At 35.7% G+C, this 13,857-nt stretch overlaps 1 protein-coding gene across 1 annotated transcript in view; it reads left to right on the forward strand.

Annotated features, from left to right (window-relative positions):
- The first annotated feature begins 3,195 nt into the window (after positions 1 to 3,195).
- The window catches only part of CDH19 (cadherin 19), a 66,092-nt gene continuing 55,430 nt past the window's right edge, over positions 3,196 to 13,857 (forward strand). Inside the window, exon 1 of the mRNA XM_054693995.1 lies at positions 3,196 to 3,228. The gene's annotated coding sequence lies outside the window, so the exon portion shown is untranslated. The remainder of the gene's footprint in view (positions 3,229 to 13,857) is intronic.

The raw sequence follows: 13,857 nt of genomic DNA on the forward strand, positions 1-13,857 counted from the left end.
GTGTATCAGACTACTAGCTCTTTAATTACAGTGTTTCTATATGTTTCTCCAATAAAATTATATACCAAGTAGCATTTGCATTGACCAGGTATTTGACATTAAAAACCCTTCAAATGCCCTTTGATTTAATATGCACTTATAATGGTACATGTGAATGGGGCTGAGAGTAAGTAGCATTTCATAGATTCACTCACATGAATATAATTATATCTCAAATTTCAGTTTTTGCATAAACTAAACATCAATTTTACTTGAACATGAATAAAACATGTGCTACAGTGTAGTTTCCTCTCCACCTTTAAAATGATTTTCCGGAGAATAATTTTATTTCTGATCTTGAATATTCACATTAGATGTAATGCTAATGTGGAAATACTTGAAAACAAACCCAGAATGTAAGAAAGACTCCGAGTGCATTATGTCGAATTATCCTGTAATGATTCCCAGTGGGAATGCTCACGTGGCCCACTGCCAGCCTTATAAAGAGCAGTGTCATAGCTTGTTGTACAGAACTTCTTTTATCGTGTCTTAGAAGCTTTCCTATATTTTATACTTTATTGAATATCCTGGATGCTACTAGAGCAATTTAATTCTCTATGCTTTCCAACTAAGTCAAGTGCCTCTTATTTTGTTTTAGAGTTCAAGTACAAACATCTAAATTAATGAATTGAGACATTCATTGTCATATGCAGAAACTTTGGTTATGTATACCTTTGTGAAGAACATTGTAATCATCTTAATAGGAAGTGCAAGTTAAATTGAAAAGAGAACCATTGACTGTAGAGAGAGAGAGAGCTTTTGACAATACTTGCTATTAAACACATTACATTAAATATAAAAAATGCAATGCAGACAAATGCTTGGAAATAAAAAAGAGCTGGATCAGAAGTGGAAGAAGGCATAGGATGGCCTATTTTCAAAAGTCTGCGTGCTTGTATTCCTAAGGTTCGAGGAAAATTCCAAGTTTTTAGTACTTTATCATTCCTAAATTTTTTTCCATGGTAAAATTTTCTTTAAGTAGACACATATAAACAGTTTATTCATCTTTAACTTTAGTCTTAAAGTAGGCTAAGAGAAAACAACCTGACTAGTGCCTTCATAGGGACGAGCAGCTAGTTCAAGGTATTGACTAGGAGTCACAGAGAGCAAAAGGAGGTACTTGGGGGAGTCCCACTCTCCTGGCCCAGCTTTCGGGAGAAGCTATATAGAAGGTAGACAATGATAAGAACACATTCTAATGATCTGTGCTTTGTCCATGCTGTTCATATAATAAGCCAAAGGATGGCCGGGTACAAGATTTTGGTTGTATAAATATCAAAAATAATAGTTACTATTTAATATCTAATTTATGACTATACTTTTTTTTAACTTTTTTTAAAGATTTATTTATTTATTTATTTGTTTATACAAGCACTGGGTACAGTCAGAAGCAGGGGAGGGTGAGAGAATTCACCAGAGCCAGAGCGGGGAGCAGAGCAGGCAGAAGGACCGAAGTACACTGCTGAGGGGAGCAGCGGGCGGCAGGAGAGGTCTGCGCGCCATGCAGGACCCTACTCCGGTGGCCGGGGAGCAGCCGGGGATCGAACTGGCACTGCAGAGGCTGTAGGCAGCTTCGCAACCCAGCGCTCAACCGCTGCACACCGGGGAGGCCCATGACTATACATTTTTGATAAGGAAAAAAAGGAAGTCTTCCTGAAAACTCTTTTAGGTGTGATCATTGTGATAGAAATAAGCATCCTCCATGTGGTCTCCTCTGGAAGGGAGCACAGTTGATTGACAGCTCCTGCTGAAATCTTCTGGACTCTGGATCCACCAGCATGTTGGTGACAAGTTCTTGATTCCCTGAGGCTTCACCCAGCCAGTGATGGACCATGACAGAGATACTAGTGCTGGCTCACTCCTTTGAGTCTCCTTTTGCACACTGTTTTAGGTCAGAGACTACCTGTGAGCTCAAAGTATTTGTAGAATAGTGCTGCAGTCGCTAATCTCACCTCTCCGATCCACCAATCCATAGTAAGAATGATGCTGCACATGCTGACCGTTCTAACTGGTTACTTCTCATTCTTCACATTCATCATTCCCTGGCACTTTCTCCCATAAATTAGTGTACATCTAGTCCCATCCTGCCAACAACCTCTTAGAAGTTGAAACTAGCACCTGGATATCAGCAAACTCCCGGTAACTAATACTTTCTTACTTCTATTGATTTCTCATTGACTAATGTTGGTTCTAAATGTTGCCAGCATAGATCAAAGCAAATTGTCTGATACATGAGTGATGTTGTCGCCATAAAACACTTCAGTCTACACAGTGTATTCTATGTGTGTGAGTCAGTTTCCTTGATCAGCCCCCAATGGTGTTCAGTTAAATTTTGAAATGCTCCTTCAAAAATCTTTGCTTTACACACTTTAATAGCTGAAATTTCTTAAATAGGAGCCTATGTTTCAGAGAGGATGACAAGCAATATCTTTAAATATTGTTGTCTAAACTTTGATGGGAGAATGTATTCATTAGCATGGAAAAAGTAAATATTATTTCAATGGTTAAATCGGTTAAAAATGAATGGCATTCAGGAAATGTGGCTTGCCGGAAGGAATAGAAACATTGACTCTCTCACAGACCAGATGTAAGATTGTGGTCAGTTCAGAAATGCCGTGCCTCCACACACTTCCCCGTATTTCTAAGACTATTTAGTCATTTGTACAGCCACTTAAAAATGTACGGGAAAATCTCCCCTTCTTTCCCTAGAGTATTCCCTGATTTTGCATACAAAATATTCAATTTGCTTTGGGAGGAGCTCTTTGAAGTTCCTACTTGAAAGGGAAAAACATTCTAGGTAAGTGGAACAGCAAATTCGGTTCCCCCGGGGAAGCAGAGTGACTGCAGTTGTGACGAACAGCAAGGGGCCATGGGTTGGGAGTGGAGCAAGCAAACTGGAATGAATGCATAGGCGAGGAGAAGTAGTGTGATTAGATGGATCTTAGGTCTTTCCTTGGTTAAAGATTGCTGGAATTAGTTAATAGAGTGTTATGAAATAGAAAGATAAAATCTAAAATTTGGATGATGTAATGTTTCAAAATAATATCTGTTTTTAAAAAAAAAGCAGTATCAGCATGGAGCTGTTCATGTCAAACCTCAAAAAGACTTAATGTCTAATCTGATTGCAATTTCAGCCCCTCCAAGAGTAGAAATCGGAACCAGTCAATCTGAAGATACGACTCCTCACTGGTAAGCACTAGTGATGCTATCGGGTAATGAGATAACCTTGCCTTTTCCTAAGGGAAGGTGGCTTTGCTGGAACTAATCTTTCTTTTCTTTTGCTAATAACCTTATCCTATCCTCTTTCTGACTACAAAAATCTTCAATTTTGGTAAATTTCTTATAGTGTCTTTCTACTTGCTCCATGGGATGCTGCCCAATTCGTGAACCATTTGGTAAAATGTTGAATTTGTGCCATTTAACATATTCTAAATTGGTAACAGTCATTGGTAATGACAAATTCTAGAGTATGCTAAGAGATTTAACTTATATGAAGTGGAGATGACTGTTGGAGCAGAGAACGCCAAGGACTAAATTGTCTACTTGGAAATCATTAATAGTCATGACAAGAATCTCCCTGGGGAGACCAGAAAAGGTCCTTGGAGAGAGCAGCAATATAATAAGATTTAAAATCTTTAAAATTTGAGAAAAAGTCATCCAGATCCTGTAGATAACTCTCAAGATGGCCTTGCATGCGGCATAACTGAGGCTGTGGGGTTAGATTGGCTCAGAAGAGCAGGAAAGGGTCCATGACTACATGCGATTCTCACTTCTAGAGGTGTGAAAATGAAACAGAAACTTGGATGACTACTTAGGAAATAGTATGCTCAAAGACAGCCAAGTTTGATTAGAGAAAGAAACTGAATAAAAAGTTTATAAAATGATGCTGGGGGGATTTTGCCAATGGTGGACTATTCCAGGATGGACAATGGGAAGGTAGAGCTCAGTAGCAAGAAAGTCAGGTAACAAGGATAACATGGGAGTTATGCTGTTAACAAGGTTAATAGCAGGGTAGATTAGGTCAGCAGAGTTCAAGGCCGATTGTGGAGTGGAGGCTGTCAGTGTGAGGGGACCAAAATGGAGGGGTCAAAGTTTTTGCATGTCTTGCTGACATCAAAAGGAATACCTTTTGTAAATGGCATCATGGAGGCTGAAGGGAGGGGCCTTTGTCTAGAAGGTACAGTAGAACCAGCTTTTTCTACAGCAGGGGTAGACTGGAGTAGGAATGGTCTGATCCAAGTCTCTTATATTTACTCTTTTTGTCACCAACCCTCGGGACAAGCCACTGGCTGCTTCTTTCCCCTCAGAATAAAATGAAATCTACTTTTGCACAGCAATTAGAAACTATTTATCAAGGAATGCAAATCATTCTCAAAATACACCTTCTCCCAAGTCCAGGAACGTGGGGTCCTTTGTAGCTACAGGAAGAGCTGCACGCCACGGGCCTAGGGATGGGTCCTGTGGTCACACAGGCTGACTTCTTTTGCACTAGGCACTTCTGCACATGTCTCTCTTTGCCACACCACCCCTGGTCCTCTTGGGGATGGCTGCTTTGGTCTGGTGCTGTGGTTACTAGCTTCCCCTCTTTGTTCCTGTAAGAAAGCACAACTCCAGAGAGGCTTGGTGACTGCAGTAGGTGGGCCTCCCCTGACTGACATTTATACTGAAGGCCATTTATGAAAAAATACTCACACAGAGTTAAAAAAAATCTGTTTAAATAAATTTGCATCACCATCCAATCTTTTAAAATATTGGCAGGAAACACATTCTCTTTGAGCGCAGGAAAAAGTGATAATTTGTAAGCATGAGCAGGGTGCCTTTAGCAACTTTATGTTACCTGAGTGAGTTCTGGCAATCCTCTCTATTTTAAAGAAAATAAAAGCAATGAGTTGCCCTTAATCATATGTTTTAAATTGTGGAAGAGCCACCATTTCAGCATAATTTACACAAATGGTTTCTACCCTATAGCACTATATCTCAGATGCTGGTTTACCTACCACTAACCAACTCTTCAGCTGTAGTTTGACATATTGACAAGATATTTCTTTCTATTTGATTATTTTTTTTTAATTTTAGATATCATTGATAGGTAACAGCTATGAAGAAAATAAGAAGCAGTAGAGGCTGTAGGTATAAAATAGAACCTCAAACTCAATGTATTTGGATTTTTATATTGACTTACTTAGTTGATTAACTGAACATTGAAATCCATTTTACTATTTCCTATGAGTGTCTCAACAGTGTTCTGGTTAATTGGAAATTCTACAGCATTTGTTGTTGGTCAGAGTTGGTGAGAGGACATAGTGTGAACTCCAGAGGTAATCTCCTAGTGCCCTTAGATAAAAGCTTCCATCTGATGTGGATGAATCCTTGGAGCTATTCATCCCAGCAGACAAAATCCACCTCCACTAAGAAAACAAAGTATTGAGAGTTTAACAAATAAATCTGTAAGAGTTTCTTTTGTGCCTTACAAGAGAATATTTAATTCTTGTTTTGTTCCTTTCTGTATTAGTCTTGCCAAATTGTATTAAGTATGAATAATTCAAGAACTAAAAGTGTTACTTGAGGTAAAATAAACATATAGTCCCTCCATATGTCCTCAATCAATCACAAAAACAAATATAAGGTTGATCATATAAATTGTTAAATGAACAAATCAGTTCAGAGGAAGCATGCTTTGGGCAGGGAAAAACATTATAAATATTAATATTTGCTATTGCCATACTGAAAAGTCTTATGTTAGCATATGGCCCCATGTTTTTTACATTTTAATTGAAAACATACTTAGAAAAGTTTTTTGTTTTAAATCTGGTTGTCATGACATCTTGCATTTCCATTTCAATCACAAATTCACTCTCATTCTTTGATGCTGTCGTAGTAGAATGCACATAAAAAACACAGAAGCCAAATGGCAGAGTGTTTTTCCTCATTCCAAAACTTCATGACATGTAAAAATGAAAGTTCCCCAAATATTTGCATTTTATTAGACGAGATTCAGAGGAGCTATAGCATTAGCATTCTTTCCTGGCATCTTGTAAAATTTCTGATTCTGACTTGACAGAACGGTGATAATAGACAAAAAGATAACCTTTTTGGTGTTTTTATTTGTAGGTACAAGTCAATTTATGCAAAAAAACAGTTTTAGTGATGCTAGTTTATCTAGTTTATCTATTCTCCAACACCCTGACACATACACACACACATATATATATATTGATCTATCTATAGATAGATCTATAGATATATTGATATATGTGTGTGTATACACAAACACACACACACACACACCCCTCCTTGCATTGTTTCTTTGATGCAGAAAACTCCAATAATCCTTAGTGTAATGGCTGTGACTCTCATATAGATAGGGGACTACTTAATCCTGAAACTAGCCTTTCTTACACAGCCGTATTTCACTCACTATTCTAACTGTCTCTTTAAGGGATATTATTTCCTGCCTTGGCAATATGCAGATATGTGTGTGTGTGTGTGTGTATCTTGAGTTCTTGTTCCACCACCATTCATAAATGTGATTTTTGAGAAAAGTATGCTCCAAGACAATGATGATGAGGACACAGACCTTAAGTTCTATCATCCTTGCCAGATCTGATTGGACAAAGTCAAAATATCTAGATGAAGGCATTTGGCTCATCTGTTCTGAATAATAGTTAGACCTAAGCTTTGCTATTGACAGTTTATCTTCAAGAGGTTGTTCAGACCTGAACAACATTTGCTTTTCCTCTTCTGCCTGCTGTGAGATGAACTTCTCTACTTCATCTAGTCTGTGAGTTAGTAAAATTCACATATCTTAATTACTTGGTGTAAGCAATCAACACATTAATGAATTATCATATTTTAATTCAAATCTTTATTTAGATGAAATCAATACAGTCCAGCCTTGAGTGTTTCTGAAACTTGAAGCCCTGTTCCTCAGCTGCTGGTAGACAGCATTTGTAGCATTTCCCAGATTGTAAGTGAAAGCTGATGGTTGTTTACTGGAGTGTCTTTGTAGTTATGAAGAGCACCTGTGTCTTAGAAATTGTTCACCTCCTCACATTGTTTCTGTGATGCAGAGAACTCCAATAATCCTTAGTGTAATGGCTGTGTCTCTCATTTGGATAGGGGACTACTTAATCCTGAAACTCGCCTTTCTTACACAACCATATTTCACTCACTAATCTAACTCTCTCTTTAAAGGATGTTATTTCCTGCCTTGACAATATTGCAGGACCACTATGGATTATGATTACACCTTTGCAACCTGAGTCTACATCCAACATGATGCCCAAGGGCTTGGCTTATGGCCTGAAGGAGCCAAGTGTGGATCAGCATTTGCTGCTGTGATTGTTGTAATACCACTAAAATGAAAATCAGGACTATAGAAAAGAGTAAATTGCATAAGAATATATAGTTTGGAAAGATATGGTTTGTGCAGAATGCGATTAAGATCAGCTTGTGATTTTATTAAATGGAAGATCTGTTATAAAATAACCTATGTAAAGTGACCCACTAAATTTGATTTTAATATATGCACAAGTTACTCTAAGACATATTTTTCCTCCCTTAGCAATAGTTAAGCTGAAATCCAGTAAGGATCTATCCCTATGCCACAACCAAGAATGCAGATGAGATTGGGCTGATGGAATTAAGTCATCATAAAAATTTATGAATTACTTTCCACTGCATTTCCCACTTATCAGGAGGAAATTACATGAAATCTTATTCAGGTATGGGAGCAAAAAGAAATTATTTCAATCTAATCACGTAAAAACATGATGAAGGTATGTTATAAAGCAGTGAATTATTTAAAGAAGTATTCTGTAAAGGGAAATTTCAACATTTATTGATGCTTTTAAAATGAAAAATAAGGAAAGAATTATCTATTTATTCACTAGCTATTTTTAGTCAAGTTTCTTGTTTTTTCCTATTCACTAACATCTCAAACCCCTACAATTATTTTACTCTTCCTAAAAGAACTTTATGAAACTATCCTGTTTTGTTGTCCATAAAGATACATCTCTCAAAATTTGTTCTCAAATTATTGCATTCTCCTAACATTGCATGTCACCAATTATTTGCTGAACAAGCAAAGGTGGTGTTTGGTTGATGTTTAATTAAATTGCTACACATTCCATGTGGGAGAGGGGTATACCTATGGGTTTTCCTCCTATGGGGGCAACAATGAAAAATATGTAATCTTATGGTAATAAGAAAATAACTGAAAGGAAATCACAAAGTAATAAGCACTGAAATTCAAAACCAAGCTTCCACATTGAGAAACAGATAAAGTCATGATCCATATGCTCAGTTAAGGCCAGAATTCTAGTTACCATCTATCAGTATACAGATGAACTCCATTTATCCAGCTTCTTTCCCTTCCATTCTGGTAACCATTACTTCCTTCATATAGTCTAAAAGTTTGTTTTTGTTTTGTCCTTCATCTGATTTGATTCTGTATCTAACACATATGGTGTTTGTCTTCACCTGGTATATTTCACTAAGCATAATTCCCTATAGATCCAGTCATTTAGCAAATGGTGGGATTTTATTCTCTTTTAGAGATGACTATTATTCCATTGTATGTATTTACCATATCTTTTTTATCCACTCATCTGTCATTGGGCACTTGGGTGGTTTTCAAATCTTAGCTATTGTGAACGATGCAGCAATGAATATTAGGATATGTGTATCTTGTTAAATCATTTATTTTCATATTCTTTAAGTAAATATGCAGAAATAGGATGACAGATCATATGGAATTTCTATTTTTTTTAGGTATCCCCATACTGTTTTCCATATTGACTGTACCAATTTACTTCTCACCAAGAATTTAAATGGTCCTCTTCTCTCTACATCCTCACCAACAACTGTTACTTGTCTTATTGATAACAGATATTCTTCTACAAATATAAGGAGGTAATCCCACCATTGTTTTGATTTGCATTTTCATAATGAGATGATGAACTTTTTTTCACATGCCTGTTGGTCATCTGCATGTCTTGTAAAAGTGTCTATGCAGATTCTTTTCCCATTTTTTATTCTATTTATTTGTTTTGAAAAGTAGACAGGGGTTAAATCCAAAATATAAAAAGAATTCATAAAACTCAGCAACAAAACAACTATCTCTTGAGAGAGTAGACCAATACTGGTGGTGTTACACTTTCTGATTTCAAAACATATTGCAAAGTTAGAAAGTAGATAAAACACTATAGTACTGGCATAAATACAGACCTATAGACCAACAAAAGAGAATGGAGGACTAAAAATTAAGCTCATGGGTATGTGGTCAATCATTATCTACAACTAAGATGGCAAGAATACGCAGCAGGGAAAGAACACTCTCTTCAATAAACATTGTAATTAAAACTGGATAACCACATGCAAAAGAATAAAATCATTCACTTTTTTAAAACTGTATTCAAAAGTTCACTCAAATATTACGTGAGAGACAATATAGGGGAAAAACTACTTGACTTTGGTTTTGACAATGGTTTCTATTGACATGACACAAAAATCACAGACAACAAGAGCAAAAAAATAAAAAAGATAAGTGAAAGCAAATCAAAATAAAATCTGCATAGCATGAATATCATCATTTTGTTGAAAAGGTAACCTATACAAAGGGTGAAAATATTTGAAAACTGTATATCTGATAAAGGGTTAATATGCTAAATATATCAGGAACTCCTAGTGCTTAATAGTTTAAATGCAAATAAACCATTAAAAGGTGGGCAAAGATCTTGAATGAATTTTGTCCAGAGAAAGCATACACATTGCTAAACAGTATATGAAAAGTTATGCAACACAGCTAGTCATTAGGAAAATGCAAATCAAAACCACAATGAGATAGTACCTCATATTGCTCATACTGTTAGGATGATGATGATGATGATGATGTGTGTGTATGTGTGTGTGTGTGTGTGTAGTGTTTGCAGGATATAAAGAAATTGGAGCCTGTGGGTACTGTCATTGGGTATGTAAAATGATGGAAAAGGATTTCTTCAAAAATGAAACTTGAAACTACAATTTGATTCAGCAATTGCATTTCTGGGTATATTCTCACAAGAGTTGAAATCAAGATCTCGATGAGATATCTGTACTGTCATATTCAATTTGGTATTATTCACAATTTCAAGAAAACATAGAAATGTCTATCAATTAATGAGTGGATAAAGAAAATTGACATATATACAGTATAGTATTATTCAGCCTTAAAAAATGAAACCCTGCTGGGGCCTCCTGGGTGGCACATAGGGTTAAGTTGCAGCACTATTGAGCTATCAGCAGCCACTGTAGCAGGAGTTCGATCCCTGGCCAGGGAGTTACCCACATAGTGCAACAGGCCTCTCCTGTCTCACCTGCTGCTCTTTTTTTCAGTAAATCTGCCTGTTCAGCTTCCAACTCTGTCTCTGGTGAATCCTTTTAAAACCACCACCACCCCTCACCTCTGGCCTACATCCCAGTTCTTATATGCATAAATAAATAAAAAATAAATCTTTCAAAAAATAATAAAAATGAAACCCTGTTGTCATATGCAATACTTGGATGAATCTGAAGGATATAATGCAAGTGGAATAAGTTGTGCACCAAAGGGAAGACACTGCATAGTTTCATTTATATGAGGTATCAAGATTAGTCAAATTCATAGAAACAGAATAGAATGGTGAATGTGAGGACTGGGGGAGGGGGCATGGTGAATTGTTCAATGGATATAAAGTTAGTTACTTAAGGTGAATATGTTCTAGAGAGCTGCTACAACACATCAATCAGCCTGTAATTGACAGTACTGTGTTTTGAACTGTAGACTGTGTCAGCAGGATAAATATTTTGTGTTCTTTCTACAACTTTCTTTTTCAAATTATGGAATGAAGCTTATTTTTTTTTTTTGGCATTGCTATATTTTACAATAGCATCTAGCATTTATTTGGCAAATAAATAACATCTGATTGTTGTTAATTCAAAAGTGAGGTAAGCACTAATCAGACATCATATAATCAGTCTAGTTCTCACTGTTATTTGTAATACTTTTCCTACTATCCTTCCTTTGTCAGGATTAAAAATCATCCTTGGTGGCACAAAGGTTTAAGTGTCAGCACTATGAAGCAATCTGCAGCCACTAGAGCAGAAGTTCGATCCCAGGCCAGGGAAGTAACACATATGGCAGAGCAGACCTTTACTGTCTCACCTGCTGCTCCCCTCAGCAGTGTATTTCAGTCAAACCACCTGTTCTGCTCCCCACTCTGTCTCTGGTGAATCCTCTCACCACCCCTTCCGCACCTCTGGCCTATACCTGAGCTCTGGTATGCATAAATAAATAAATCTTTTAAAAAATAAAAAGCAATGAAAGTGTATACAGTTCCAATTTGCAGGACTCAAGTATTTCTGAACCTTGAGACTGTCTTCTCACAATAACTGCATATGTAAACATTTAAAACATTAAATAGAAATCAACCATAGTTTTAAATACTGTTCATGTTTTTAACCTATCTCTGATTTGGCTCAAAGATTATTTTTAATGAAACACAGCTTGAGTAAACAGCATGGAACTTAATATAATGCATTTTATAACAAATAACAGTAACTAGTTATAGCAAAATGTAATTATAAAAACAAGTGTGTTTAGGTAATAAATACACCAAGGAAAAGAAGAGGTTGATTCAGACATTGGACTCTCTTTCTGTGTCTTACATGACTTTTGAGCTAACATGACTGAATTAAGGAGCATCCAGAAGGCAGAGACACGCAATGGAAAAGTACTTCCCTTTTTAGTAACTTTTGTGCCTGCTTCAAATTCATTATTTGTCTCAACAGCTAATCTCCCCCCATGGAGGGTATGGTATGTCCTTTCCTCTTGCAGAATTCTCTTACATAAGTTCATTATCCTACTTATCACTTCAAACCAACAAGTACTTTATTTTCTTTTTGCTTGTTCTTTGGAAAAAGGAAAAAAAAAAAAAAAGAAATATAATCAACTCATACTCTCATACTTCTCGCTAAACTGTCTGCATTTTAATCCCTGACTATGAACGGTCATCAGAGTGCCCTTATGATATTTTGCACAAAAGACTCAGTGTTCCTGGCTCTACTCAGAGAACCCAAAATAGCATCCAGTAAGCAGTGACATACTGAGGGTCTTGGTACTAAAAGCGCAAGCATCTGTATCTCAGAGCAGTGAGGCATGTACAGCTTGAGGAGAAGTCTGTGGAGCACAAAGAGACCGATCTCGCCACTAAACCTTCTGTCTTGACGATGAATTCTGAATTTCAATTTCTACAGAACTAGAACTCAGAGACACATAGGTAAGAATGTACCAGGCCTGTACTGAATCATATAACTTGTCTCTTGAATAGAGGAGTCAAAAAGTCCTTGAAAAGCTGTTTCTTAATTTGTACATCATAAGAAAAAAATATATAATATTTTAGAGTGTGATCTATATATTTAATTTTCTCTTTGATAAATGAATGTGAGAACAAATCTCCATCTCTAAAATTCAGTCTAAAGAAAATTAAAGTTGCTTATATCTAGAACATGTAGAACAAGTTTCTTCAGGGGAATTTTTCGTTACTACTTTTTTTTTTTTTTCAGGATTTTGTTGTTTAGTTTATTGTGTCTTTTCCTCTGCACTCTCAGATGCTCTAAACAAAGTTGTCATCCTTAAAGATATCAGAAAATAGTTGCAGAATAGTTTTTAAATATCAGCTATCTTTCAGTAAATCCTATGCAGTATGAAGCTTTCCAGTATCTGAAGAACACTAAGTGTTCTGTTAAAAGACTATCTGTTTTCATGTAAGTATTTCATTGTTTTTCCTCCTTGCCAGGTTTCTTAGTCATGGAACTTTCTATTGGCATTCAAAATTTCTTAAATAAAGCAAAAAGTTTAACTAAGTAAACTATAATCATAACACCAATAAAAGGTAATTATTCAGAATTATTATGGATATGAATGCATGCATAGTCAAACATATGTGCATTTATTTCTAATATATTTTATCCATCACATGCACATATGGGCTAATTAATCAAATATGAGAAACATAAAAGTATAATAAGCTAAGGCATGCAAAATGTGAAAGACATTTAATATAGTTTCAATTCTATTTTGTTACAAATTATTTTAATTTTGGAGTTAACTAATTTCAATAATATCATGAAAGTGTTTAGAAAGGCTGCACCTAGCATCTAAATAAAACACATGATCAAGTTAGCCACAAAAATACCTACAGTGACAAATGGATTTTTGTAGAGTCGTAAATTTATATTTTAGCTCTATGAGTTCATGTTTAAATCAGTATATCAATAGAGAGACGATCATTTAGATAAAATCTTTGCAAATTTTATAACTTACTTTTCAGATGTATTTGCACTGTCAATACTAAAACATACACACTCATACAATTTGTAGAAGTATTAAAGCATATTATCCATTTATATTTTTTGTTTTGTTTCCCCTTTGGCATGTGTTCAAGATACCCTCAGGAATTTTCTTAATCAAATTAAATTATTATCAATTAAAATGCATATAAATATTCCCATGCTCCGCCATGCATTCTTAAGAAACCGGACTCATCTTTCAGGAATTTGTCATACTATAGCTGAATGTAATTTCTTAAATAATAATCTACAATGAAATCTAAGTTAACAACGTCTTCTCTTCAGCCACTCATACTCTTAACATATGCCTTTTCAATAAATGTTATATTTAATGTTTTATAGAGTAGTATTTAACATGCTATTGAGTAGTAATATAATACAATACAGAGTTTAAAAGTATACATTGATCTTTTCTTAAACCTTTCTTAATTTGGGATTTATTGCTACAAA

The sequence above is a fragment of the Talpa occidentalis genome, unplaced genomic scaffold (assembly GCF_014898055.3).
Source record: "Talpa occidentalis isolate TD23 unplaced genomic scaffold, MPIMG_talOcc4v2.1 talOcc4.13, whole genome shotgun sequence".
NCBI classification, from domain to species: Eukaryota; Metazoa; Chordata; class Mammalia; order Eulipotyphla; family Talpidae; genus Talpa; species Talpa occidentalis.